Below are 13211 nucleotides of genomic sequence, written 5' to 3' on the forward strand. Positions count from 1 at the left end.
AGAAAAATATGGAATGACAAGTTGGATACATTTTATAATACGATCAATTTAAACATATCTGGTTCCTTTTGGCTTTTTGAAAGATTCAATTAGGTAATAGATTTTCTCAGCTCTTTTAAATTTTTGCTCATAATAAATCAAGATGCTAACGTTGTAATTCTTATTACTGACATTGACTGTAGACTCTTATTTATAAATGACCTCCATGTACAGATGGCTGCCACTGCCTCCGGCCCCCACACTGATTTTCAGAACTCTTATGCTGCAACTGCTCTGGAATCATGGAGTGAGAAGCAGAGAAAAGAATCTGAAATGTAGCCTTTATAGCTAAGGAGAGCTGACTCTAGGTAGGGAGAGGCTAGTTGGTGAAGTTCCTCTGGTGTTGCATGCCAGGTCCCTTAAACTACCACTCAAACCACTCCTGAACTTTTTTGTACTCTTTTTCTTTTTTTTTAGATTTTATTTATTTAGCTGAATCAAGTTTTAGTTGTAGCATGGAAGAGCTTTTAGTTGCAACTTGTGGGATCTAGTTCCCTGGCTGGGGATCGAACTCTGGCCCCCTGCTTTGGGAGCACCAAGTCTTAGACCTTGGACCACCAGGGAAGTCCCCTGTACTCTTATCTTTTAAAATTACTAGACATCTCACATATTTGAGATTTAGCAATCCCTTTCTGAAAATATACATGCATTAAGGAGAATAAAACCAATGGATTGTTTTCTTCATAAATCCTTACATCTAGTGGAGGTAATTTGTTTTAAGAAATAGGAGCAAGACAATGTTAAATAGGAATCTAAGGGAGAGAACACTCTTAGGTGTTGAAAAGGGTTTAGAAAGACATTAGAAGTGGAATTTACCTCATCTGGCTGTTGGTCCGGGTCAGCCTAGCATATTGGAAGAGCTCTTGTAGTCTAGTCCAGAAACCTAACCATTTATAACATTTTTATGGGTGAATGACATCTTTACCAAAAACCAACCTTCAGATTGGAACACAGTGGTAAATTAGGGACAGTTCATGGGCAGTACCACAAGTCAAAACAAATAATTTAAAATGTCTCATCGTTCCATTTCTAAGTCAGAGTTTTGCAGTCCAAAGCATATCATCTTTTTGCAATCTTGTATGCAATAGTTACTGTTTTTGTGTGTCACTTTTGTGATTTTATTAAGTATCTTCAAAAGTAGTACATTTTAGAAAACAAAATTGAACTCTTTACAGCACTATCAGATAGCTTCTTTCTGAAACCCAGAGGAATTGATGATTAAGGTGGGTATGTTCTTTATAAGTATTTAAGTCAGAGTGCAAAGGTGTGAGGTGAAAGTGTATTATTTTACTGCTGGAAATTCTTGAATTGGTGGAACAGTGAACTCTTGGAAGCAGCTGTGTTGTCAATGCACTAGGTGCTTGCTGTCATGCTATTCTGAAGGGTCCATACTCTGGTTATGGTGTATTAGGGGAAAATCTCTTAATGAAGTCCTTGATCATGCTTCAGTGTTAATGCCCTTGAATGGGCTCTGAGACCCATCTTACATTGCCTTCAGTTTCCTAGTGATTCAAAGGCATGATTTCCTACTTAATTTTTTTATGATGCAAACTAGATAGTCCTTGCATGACTGTAACTATTTCTAGCTCTGTGCATTTTAAACAAGAATAAGTCATATATATCTTAAGAGATTTCAAGTATGCTGAAAAGTACAGCAAATAATATATACCTATATCCATGTACTCACTGCCCAGATTGTAAAAGTTTTTACATATTGTGATATTTGCTTTGTATCTTTTAATCCCCCAGAAATAACCACTAGCCTAAAGCTGATATAAATCGTTTCTGTTCACGTCTATGTAGGTTTGTGTCCCTAACCAATATATTGTTTTGTGTGTTTTAAAAATGTATATAATGGTGTTATATTGTATATCTCTTTCTGCAACCTGAATTTTTTCATTTGAGATTGTCATGTTGGAATTATGTAGAGTTAATTATGTTTATTGTGTAGTAGTCTATTTTGTAAATATACCACAATTATCTGTTTTCTTAGAGGACAATTTAGGTGGTTTTCAAATTTTATTTCTTCTGGTACAAATACTCATACATACAGAAATACATATTTTTTGTCTATATCTCCTTGCATATGTATGTTGAATTTCTTTAGAATATGTCTAGAGACATGGATCTATACCCTGTTTGTAGAATTGCTACATAGAATTGCTGGGTAATCAGTTACCTTTATCTTTACCTAGTTATACAAGTTTGTGTTCTTACCAACAATATATGATTACCTGTTCCTCATGTCCTCTCCAGCACTTAATATTGAGATATTTTAATTTTTACAATATGATAGGTATAAAATAATATTGTTGTTTAAATTTTGCAATTTTCCCTAATTACTAGTGAGATTGAGCATTTTTCATATTCATCATTGGAGTTTCCTCTTCTGTGAATTACCTTTGCTTATCCTTTGCCCATTTTTTGTTGTTGTTGGGCTGTTTAGTAATGATCTTTTCATGTATGTCGAGTTTTAGATTTAAATTTTATTGTAGTTATAACTACCCATTTTTAATTTCTGTGTATTAGTGTGCTTATATGTTTTAAGATCTTTTCCCATTTTGAAGTCAGAAAGATTTGCTTTGAAAAGGTTTAATGGTTTGTTTTTCATATTTTGGTGTTTGATTCATCTGGAATTTATTTTTGTGTTTGGTGTGAATTAAGCTAATTTTATCTTCTCCATATATATAACCAGTTGTCTCAATATCATGTATTGAGTCCATCCTTTTTCCCACTGATCTGTAATGCTACCTCTGTTTCATATCCACTCTAAGTCCGAACTCTTTTCTGTTTAATTGTTCTCTTTGTCTGTATGTGCACCACTACCAGTGTCTTAATTGCCATAGCTTTAAAATTATTCTTGCTATCTGGTAGGGTTAGCCGCACTTCATTTGGCATTTCTTGGCCCTTTTCCATATGAATTTTAGGAGCAACCCAGTCCTTTAAATTTTTTTATGTTTAAGTTTATTGCCATTACTTTTGACTTATATTTTTTCCTTACGTTCTACTGTGGCAGGTATAAAGATCATTTCAGTAAAACTGATCTGACTTACTCTAAGAAGCTGATAAGCTGATTTCTTTCCTCCCTCGCTTCCTCTTTCCTTCCTTTTTTAAAACCATGCAGCCAAAAAGTGCTAATAATTTATTGCAACTTTGTGCTCTATAGATTTGAAATCAAGTGAATTAGCATCAGCTGTTTATGAGTAATGCAGAGTGTTTTGGTCCTTTGCTAAATTCGGAATGAAGTGTTAAGTTCTGATGTATTTTGTGCTAGCTATGTAGATCTTTGGTACGAGAAAATGGGAAAATTATTAAAGTAGCAAATATGCTGTCATTTTTGAAATCCAACGTTCACTTTTTTTTAAATTTAAAAATTATTATTGTTACTTTTTGGCCAAGCAACTTGCAGGATCTTTGTTCCCCCATCAGGAATTGAACCTGTGCCCTGAGCAGTGAAAGTGGGGAGTCCTTATCATTAAACTGCTAGGGAATTCCCATCACTGGTGGAATTTTTTTGAGTGTAAAGTGTTTTTTAGTGTTATATGCATATGAACGAACATTTTCTTAACTAGACAATGAAACTAGAAATTATCACTAATTATGGGTCTTCCAAAAAATACCAGTTTTTGGGAGATTAAAACAGTTATCCTAGTTACTTTTCTCCTGGAGAATAGTACTGACAAAATTTTGTGAGATGATAGCAAACTTAGATCCCACTGTTTAGAACAGAACCTGGCATGGAATGATTGTTGAATGGATGAATGACTGTTTCTGATTAACCTAGTAAATTATAATTTTGGACAAGTTGTGTAGTTGTATTTTATTTTTATTTATTTATTGTGTTTGTAGTTGTATTTTAATGTTATGTTCTCTGCCAAGCTGCTGAATACTCTTGTTTATTCTGTTACCTAAGTTATTAGTAATATAGCACAGATCTAATTTTAAAGAGCTGCTGGCCTCCAATAAAGTCCTTTTTTTGATCTTCATTTATGAAGTCTAAGTTTTTTGTTTAATAGACTTTGAATCAGTTTACTACTTATCAAGCATCATAGTAAACTTAATTATAAACTTTTATCAAGGTAAAGGATGAAATGGACAAAGAGCATTATTGAAGCCTTCTTTCCTATATTATCTTCTCTTCTATTGTAGAAGGAAATGAACCTTTTTTTTTTTTTAAGTTTGCTTCTCTTAGTGCATTGATTCTCAAAGTAGAATCTGTAGACCAGCTAATGAGCATCACCTGAGAACTTGTTAGAAGTACAGATTCTCCCCCCACCTTGATTAAATTAGAAACTCTGGGGGTGGGGCCCCTGCAATCCCTTAAGAGTTCTGTAGGTAATTCTGGAGAATGCTTAAGTTGAGGGCCATTGACTTAGGATTGTAAGCTCTTGGATTCAATTTCTTACAAATTGTTGATGATTCCCGCCCCCCAGATTTCCTTCCAAATGTATACTCAACCTTGTTATTTCTAGATTTCAGGGTTATTGAATTTTCTTTCCTTTAATACCTTCACCTATATCCAATTTTCAAACATTTAAGAAAACACAAGTTATTTCCTGATTCAAGAATCAGGTACCCTGACTGACCTTGAAATACTAGATAGCATAGTAACTACAGTTAATTTTAAAAATATTGTATTCTTGAGATTTGCTAAGACAATAAATCTTAAGAGTTCTTACCACACACACAAAGTGGTAACTCTGTGAGTTGATGGGTCTGTTAATTAGCTTGTTACCGTAATCATTATGCAAGGTATACTTGTATCAGAACCCCACATTGTATACCTTAGGCAAAATTCCCATAAAGCTGAACATGTGCCTGTATGCCTGTGATCCAGCTGTTCTACTGGAGAGGGTAGGGGTAGGGGAGTGTGTGTGTACATGTATATATGTGTGTATACACGTGTGTGTGTGTGTATATATATATAGTATAGATATCCAATAGAAATGCATAGGCATGTTATTCAAAAGACATGTATGAACATATTGTTGGCAACAGTATTCATGATTAAGAACTGGAAACAACTCATGGATAAATAGTAGTGGCATATTCATATAATTATACACTATAAAAAGCAAGGAAAATGAGCTATTGCTACATGCCAAAACTTGGATGAGTCTTGTAATCATAATATTGAAGGGTAGAAGTCAGACGTGGAATAATACACGGTATGCCAAGTTGCTTCAGTAGTGTCCAACTCTGTGACCCTATGGACCATAGCCCACCAGGCTCTTTTGTCCATGGGATACTCCAGGCACGAATACTGAAGTGATTCCATTTATATAAAATTTTCAGCAGGCTAAACTCATCTGTTTGATTTCTATCTCTGGTGGTAGAAACAAGAGAGTGATTTTTTTTAGATAAATTGAACTTCATCAAAATTTAAAATTTTCATATATCAAGGGACACTATCAAGACATGGAGAGCCCACAAAATGTGAGAAAATATTTAATAATCATATGTCTGATAAAAGTCTAGTATCCAGAATGTATAAAAAACTGTTACAATTCAACAATAAAAAGAAACCCAGTTTTTAAATGGGCAGAGGATTTGAATAGCTATTTCTCCAAATAATATGTGAAAATAACCAATAAGCACATGAAAGATACATGGTCACCATCATAGTCATTAGAGAAATAAAAATCAAAACCAGAGTGAAATACTACCTCACACCCACTAGGATGGCTATAGTTTTAAAAAGGTGATGATGTAGAGAATTTGGGACCCTCATATACTGCTGGTGGGAATGTGAAATGGTGCAACCATTGTGGGAAACAGTTTGGCAGTTCTTCAAAAAGTTAAATATAGAATGATCCCGCAAGTCCAGCAAGTGATTGAAAATGTATGTTCATAGATAAACTTGTACATGAATGTTCATAGCAGCATTATTCATAGTAGCCAAAAAGTGGAAATTATCCATCAGCTAATATAGATAAACGTGGGTTATTCATACGATGAAACATGATCCAGCCCTGGAAAGGAATGGTGTGCCATCATGTGCAACAGCATCGATGATCTTGAGAAGATTATGCTGAGTGAAAGAAGCCAGTCACAAAGATGACAGATTGTATGATTCTATTTATATGAAATGTTCAGAATAGGCACATCCATAGAGATAGAAAATAGATTAGTGGTTGCCAAGGAATGAGGGAGGCGAGCATTCGGACTAACTGCTGATGGGTACAGGGTGTCTTCTTGGAGGGCTGGAAGTGTCCTGGAATTAGAGAGTGGTGATCATTACACGCATGGCAGGTATACTAAACCCACTGAAGTGAGGCTTTCCACCTCCCTGCACATGTGAGATGTGTGCCTTAAGATGCTTCTGTACGGTTAAGAAGAGGATGCTGTGATCCTTGAATGAGAGCAAGTGGCGCTCCATTATGGACTTGAGTCAAATTAGAGGTAGCTGTGGGATTAAAACACAATCTTTTAGTTTATTCACCTAAAATTAGGCTTTTTTTCCCCCTCTTCTAAGTATACAAAATTCAGAATGAGTCATGTTCAAAAAATCATTTAGAAGTAATATTCTTGTGTTATGAGAAAACAAAAATGTTAGCTAGAGTGAGGCAAATAATGTTCTTTAGATTTTGGCAGTAGGAAAGAGAATTGTGAGCTAGGGTGTTTGCAGGTGTGTAAAGCTTTTAAAACAGTGCCTCATATGTAATAAACTCTCAAAACACATTAGCTATTATTATTATTGACACTGCCCCCCTCCCTCAGCCGCCAAGTGTATAATCAGTTGTCTCAATGCCTTTTATTGAATAGTTCAGCTTTCCTCTACTGTTTCTAAATTTTACCTATTAACTTCTTGCTTGGTTCTGTTTCTGGATTGCTTTTTCTACTTCACTGAACTGTTTCTATACTAGTACTACGTATTTTTTTGTGGTTTTTTTGAACTGTACCAGGCAGCTTGTGGGATCTTAGTTTCCTAACCAGGAACCCAAGCTCTCAGTGAAAGCACAGAATCCTAACCACTGGACTGCCAGGGAATTCCACTGCATCGTTTTAGTTACTGTGTATGGTGTGTCTAGTAGGGCCAGTCTCATTCTTTCTCAAATTTTGCTTGGCAGCTTTCACAAATTAGAAAAAATTTTGTTGCCCTCTCATTTTGCCTACTACTTACTATTACTTTGCCAGTTACAATGTAGATTGAATTTGCTAAAGTCCCATTGGGATTTTCTTATAATTACATTACACATATAGGTTAATTTGGAGTTGATGATATCCTTACAGTATGTGCTTCTGTTGGTTTTCTTCATATGGATCTTATATTGATTAACTTTCTAGATATATTTCTCAAACATTTTTTTTTTAAATTCCACAAATATTTATTGAGTGCCTGTTATATTGTTCCAGGTACTTCTCCAAATTTTAAAGTAATGTGTTTTGAGGCGTTAATGAACTTTCACAAATTAATGCAGTCATGGAGAGGAAATTATTCACAAAGCCAAGGACTCAGTTAACTAGTTTATGATTTGGTGTTCATTTTAATGCTGAATCATTGGTTAATCTGCCCAGTATAAATAAAACTTTGACTCTTTGTATATTTATCAAAAGATTCTGTCTTTCAGAGCATATTTTGTAATTTCTTACTGAGCTTATTAATAAAAAGTATGTTTTCTTAATTTATGGACAAAAGTCCTTGTCACACTGTAGTCAAAGAAAACTAGATTTAACCAACATGGTTTAATTATGAAGAAAAAACACAATAATAAATTATGAGACCTTGTCTTATATTTTCATGAATAATGACAGCATCCTTACAGTTATTTTCCTAATGTATGAGGTCATCACTGTCTGTGTAGAAACAAAGATCTGAAATGAAATATACCATCAGTTAACTTTAATAAAAAACTTTTACTTTGGCTGGTAAAGTAACACCTATTTATTTTTTAAATTGGAAAGTGCAGAAAAGAGGAAAATTAATCACTTGCAGTCCCATTTTCCAGTCACAGTTGTTTTTTACATTTTGATGTGTTTTTATTTAATTGCTTTGCTATACTTAAAAATATCAAACTGTAAAGTAAAATTTATATACGTGTGTATACATAAACATACACGTATATGTATACTGTTCTGTGATTTGAATATTATGAGGATATATGAAGTAGATGACACCACCCTTATGGCAGAAAGTGAAGAAGAACTAAAGAGCCTCTTGATGAAAGTGAAAGAGGAAGAGTGAAAAACTTGGCTTAAAGCTCAACATTCAGAAAACTAAAATCATGGCATCCAGTCCCATCACTTCATGGCAAATAGATGGGGAAACAGTGGAAACAGTGGCTGACTTTATTTTTCTGGGCTCTAAAATCACTGCAGATGGTGACTGCAGCCATGAAATTAAAAGACAGTTACTCTTTGGAAGGAAAGTTATGACCAACCTAGACAGCATATTAAAGAGCAGAGACATTACTTGGCCTACATCTAGTCAAGGCTATGGTTTTTCCCTTGGCCATGTATGGATGTGAGAGTTGGACTGTGAAGAAAGCTGAGCGCAGAAAAATTGATGCTTTTGAACTATGGTGTTGGAGAAGACTCTTGGGAGTCCCTTGGACTGCAAGGAGATCAGTCCTGGGTGTTCATTGGAAGGGCTGATATTGAAGCTGAAACTTCAATACTTGGCCACCTGATGTGAAGAGCTGACTCATTTGAAAAGCCCCTGATGCTGGGAAAGATTGAGGGCAGGACGAGAAGGGGACGACAGAGGATAAGGTGGTTGGATGGCATCACAGACTCGGACATGGGTTTGGGTGGACTCCGGGAGTTGGTGATGGACAGGGAGGCCTAGTGTGCTGCGGTTCATGGGGTCGCGAGGAGTTGGACACGACTGAGCGACTGAACTGAGGTGAACTGATATGAAGTAGACAAGTTTTAGTTTACATAGCTATCACTTTGAAATAGGACTTTTAATTTGCTTCTAATTCATCACTGTAAAGTAATGCCATAGAGGATGACTTTGTACGTAAAAGTTCTTTGTATTTAGAATTATTTTTCTAAGATAAGGGTTATTTATTGTAAAAATAGTTCCAACCATTCAGAACTCTGAAAAGTGAAGCTGTTTCACTTATACCTTCTTGTTTCACCTCAATGATAACTACTGTTAACAATTTACTGTCTTTTTTTTTTTTATTAAAAACCATACTCTACATACTATTTTATAATACTGTTTTATACTTTTTTTAAAACTTAGCACTATGTTGTGGATATTCCCCTTGTCAGTACATACAGAGGTACCTTGACCTTTTAAATGGCTGCATACTTGTAATGCTTTTAACCATGGTGCTATTCATGGCATTTATTTAGCTTTAGGTTGTGAATTTTTTTTCTATTGCATATCTCTATGATAGTCATAATAATAATAGCTGAGATTTATTGAGTATTTACTCTGTACCAGGTAAATCATAGTATCTCCTTTAATCCTCTTGGTGTATGTTTGGGTAGGTGTGTATTTTTTCCCATGTCCTCATGTTTCTGTTCCTGTCCAGAGGGAGAGTAGAACTTTAGATCAAATTCTCTTGCCTCTTAAAGAAGAATTATTACAGGGGAAAAAAAAAGTCTTAACTCTTCTCAGGAGGAAGAATGGCCAATCTTAGTATGAGACACACACAGGAGTGTAGGTTTTATACTTCCTCTTGTTATATCCTGTGCCCAGGACTGGCAGGCCAATATGGTCAGTAACCTTAGACTGGCCTTTTAGAGGTAGATCTGGCTATTCTCCTAGTTTATTATTTCTCCAGTTGAGATGAGACCTGGTTGGAAAGGGAACTGTCTGTTCTGGAAACCTAGCTCTCTCTCTTTCAGTAGGCAAGAGATTGGGTCTCTTGATTAGGTCTTTGTTGCATGAGTGTAGGCATCTTGTATCCAAACTATATTTTGTAGTTTGAACATTTATACCATCTTTGCAATGGGAATTATTGGAGATTGCCTAACCATTAAAAAAAAAAATCAGACCGTCATTTCTCAACTTCATTGAGGTATAACCTCTGCACAATAAAATATGATGAAGACATAGAACTATCTCAAAAAATTACTTCTTGCATTTTTGCTGTCCATTTCACCCCCATCCCAGTCAATCACTGATTTTGTGTGTATATGGTTATTCTAGATTAATTTTGTCTCTTCTAAGATTTCATCTGATTATAAGATGAGGCTTAAATAACATAGGATGAACTCTTTTAAGCATCTGGCTTTACTCAGCATTATGTTTTGAGGTTTACGCATGTTGTTACGTATATCAGAAGGTAGTTTCTTTTTAATTGCTGGTAGTATCCATCGTATGCCTGTGCCACAATTTGTTCATCCATTCAACTGCTGGTAGATCTTTGTGTTGTTTCCATTTTTGATTTATGAATAAAGTTGCTGTGGACATTTGTGTACAAGTCATCGTTTTCATTTCTCTTGACTTAAAACCTAGGGATAGATCTGCTGGGGCACATTGACCTTTTAAGAAACTGCATCACATCTTTGCCAGTATTTAGTGCTGTCAGCTTTTTACATTTTCCTTTGTGTTTGTGTGTGTGTTTCTTTCGAATATCAAAACGGGAACTCTTTTCTTTTTTTTTTTTCCCAATATAATTTTGTAAAGGAATTGTAAGGCCCTATGGGATGTCAGGAGGTTAATCTATATGAATAGTTACTAGTCTGAGATGGATAACGTGAAGGGTATTCTTAACAGGCTCTCTGCAAGATTACTATAGGACATACAAGTTTGACTTATGTCTGCCTATCACTTCTAGTCCCGCAGAACTTCAGAATTTTAATAGAAATTATTATTTCAGGAGTCATAGCAGAGTGATTCCATAGGCCTGAAGACAGGTATTACTGATGGCCTTTCTCACACTGCTTTAGACTAGCAACGTCCAGTGAAACTGTGTGTAGTGATCCCTAATAGCCATGTGTGGCTCTTGAAATGTGACTAGTGCACCTGAAGAACTGAATTTTAAAATTTTAATTAGTTTTAATTTTAATAACGTGTCTAGTGGTTATTTTATTGCACAGTACATTTCTAAAATGTTATTTTTCAGGAAGCACATAGTTGAGTGAGACTTGTTAGTTGAGCTGGCTCTGGAGCAGGTTCATATAGTTTGTCCTACTTCCCTTTCCTGTGGAGGAATTTGTGTCTCTGGAGACATGTAACCTAGGCCTGAAGCACCACAGAGAAGACCAGTGGATTCATGAGTGTTGCAGTTATTTGTAATGAGGTACTTTTAATCAGGTACTGCACACTTTGTTTTTTTCCTTTTTAATTTTGCCCTACTAATTCTTCAGTAAAAAATAAAGCATATACTTAAAAATCTAATTTTTAAAGTGAACCTTTGGACAAAAGTATGTTATTTAAATTTGAAAAACTGCAGTGTTGTCCAGAGGAGTCCTGGTTACACCCTTCCCCAATTTTTTTTTTTTTTTTTTTGGATGAGAAGAAGCCAGTTCTCTTCCTATACTTTAAAGGCTCTCACATGAGTAATGATGTAATTTGTTAGTTAGTGTTAGTCGCTCAGTTGTGTCTGACTCTTTGCGACCTGATGGACTGTAGCCCTCCAGGCTCCTCTGTCCATGGAATTTTCCAGGCAAGAGTACTGGAGTGAGTTGCCATGCCCTTCTCTAGAGGATCTTCCTGACCCAGGGATCGAACCTGGGTCCCATGCATTGCAGGCAGATCAGGGAAGCTCAATGATATAATTACTTCGGCTAAAGTTTCCTTTAAAGGTTTGTTGAGATTTTCATACTTTTGAGAAGCAATGAATTAATAATTTTTTACATTTCAAGTTATTAGGGAATATATAGTCTTCAGACAGTAAAATGTTCTAGTAACTCAAATAGTTAAACTTATAACTAAAATTTCCTGTCAGTTTCAATATGTTCATTTCATAGTAGTTATGTGGACATTGTGGTTGTGCTTTTGTCGTTCTTTCCTAGAGGCAAGGTCAGTATTAGAAAAACTGTAATTTTCCTTTGGCATTATTGTGATAAGTAAACAGCTACTATTTATAGGGACTTATATTCTGATGAGAAAATGAGATATCCTGCTTGGCTTGCCATAAAAACACAGATGCTTCTAGATTCCAGTAGGGAGGCCTTTTGCTCATAGCATCTGTTTCAGTTACCCAGCCAGATGATTTCTACAGACTTTTTCACTCTTTTTTAAAGGACACCAAATCTTTGACAAGAAAGCAAGTTCACAAAGGAAAAGGTTAAATTAGCATTTTGTAAATTTTTAAATAACTTTGGGTGTATCAATTCTGTGTTAATTGTATCACTTCCTAAATAACCTTGAAATGTCCTTTGCATCCATGTTCTTTGAATTGTTTATTTTGCAGTTGAGGTAGATTGTATTGATCCATAAGTTCATCTGTTCAACAAACGTTTGATGAGCACTAACTGTATCCAGGCCCTGTCTCAGCATTGGGAACTGTAAACACGAACAGGGTACAGTCTCAATCCTTAAGAATCTTCTGTCTTTCATGCAGTATAAACAGACAGTAAAACTATTAAATTCTTCCATTTGACATTTGTCTTTCCAGAAGGGGAAGGTGTTTAGGAAGGTCTTCTAAAAGATATAATTCCTGAGCTGAGAAATTGTGGGACAAGTAGGAGTTGACTAGGCACGGGGCTCAGAGTTAGGGAAGAGAGGAGAATGTAAGAGAAAAAAGCTTTTGTAGGTGAGAGAGACCCCAGGGTGAGTGGGAAACAAGGTCTGCACATTTTGTTCAGGTGGCTGGTCAGACTGTGACTATGGGCAGAAATACTGTCTCATTCGGAAAGAATACTTGTGACCTAAACCTTATTTGTGTCATGTTCTAAATTATACCCCAAAGGGTTATCCTGCAAACTCTTCAGGTGCACATGCCCCACTTTAGGTTCCATTGCTCTGAACGGCTGGGATGGCTATACTGAAACTAGCCTTTTAGTTTCAAACCAAAGCAAAGCAGAGTAATTTATTTCCCCTTATAAATTTGTATTTGGAAGACAAATTTACTGAGAATCAGCTTTGGCTTGATGTTTGAAGAATGAGCACTTTAGTCATAAACGGATTACGATTGTCATATTTCACTAACTAGGAAACCCTAGAGGATGGAGGAAAGATTATTGGTTACAGTCATTATATGAAGGAATGTTTTTCTCATAGCTGTTGGCCAAAAGGACAGTTAATTGCCATTTTATCTTAAATATAC

At 35.5% G+C, this 13211-nt stretch overlaps 1 protein-coding gene across 5 annotated transcripts in view; it reads left to right on the forward strand.

Moving 5' to 3' along the window:
- NSF (N-ethylmaleimide sensitive factor, vesicle fusing ATPase) overlaps positions 1 to 13211 on the forward strand; it is a 146608-nt gene that overhangs the window by 4792 nt on the left and 128605 nt on the right. The gene's annotated exons all lie outside the window — the stretch shown is intronic.

This window comes from Cervus canadensis, chromosome 1 (genome assembly GCF_019320065.1).
Source record: "Cervus canadensis isolate Bull #8, Minnesota chromosome 1, ASM1932006v1, whole genome shotgun sequence".
In the NCBI taxonomy this organism is placed as follows: domain Eukaryota; kingdom Metazoa; phylum Chordata; class Mammalia; order Artiodactyla; family Cervidae; genus Cervus; species Cervus canadensis.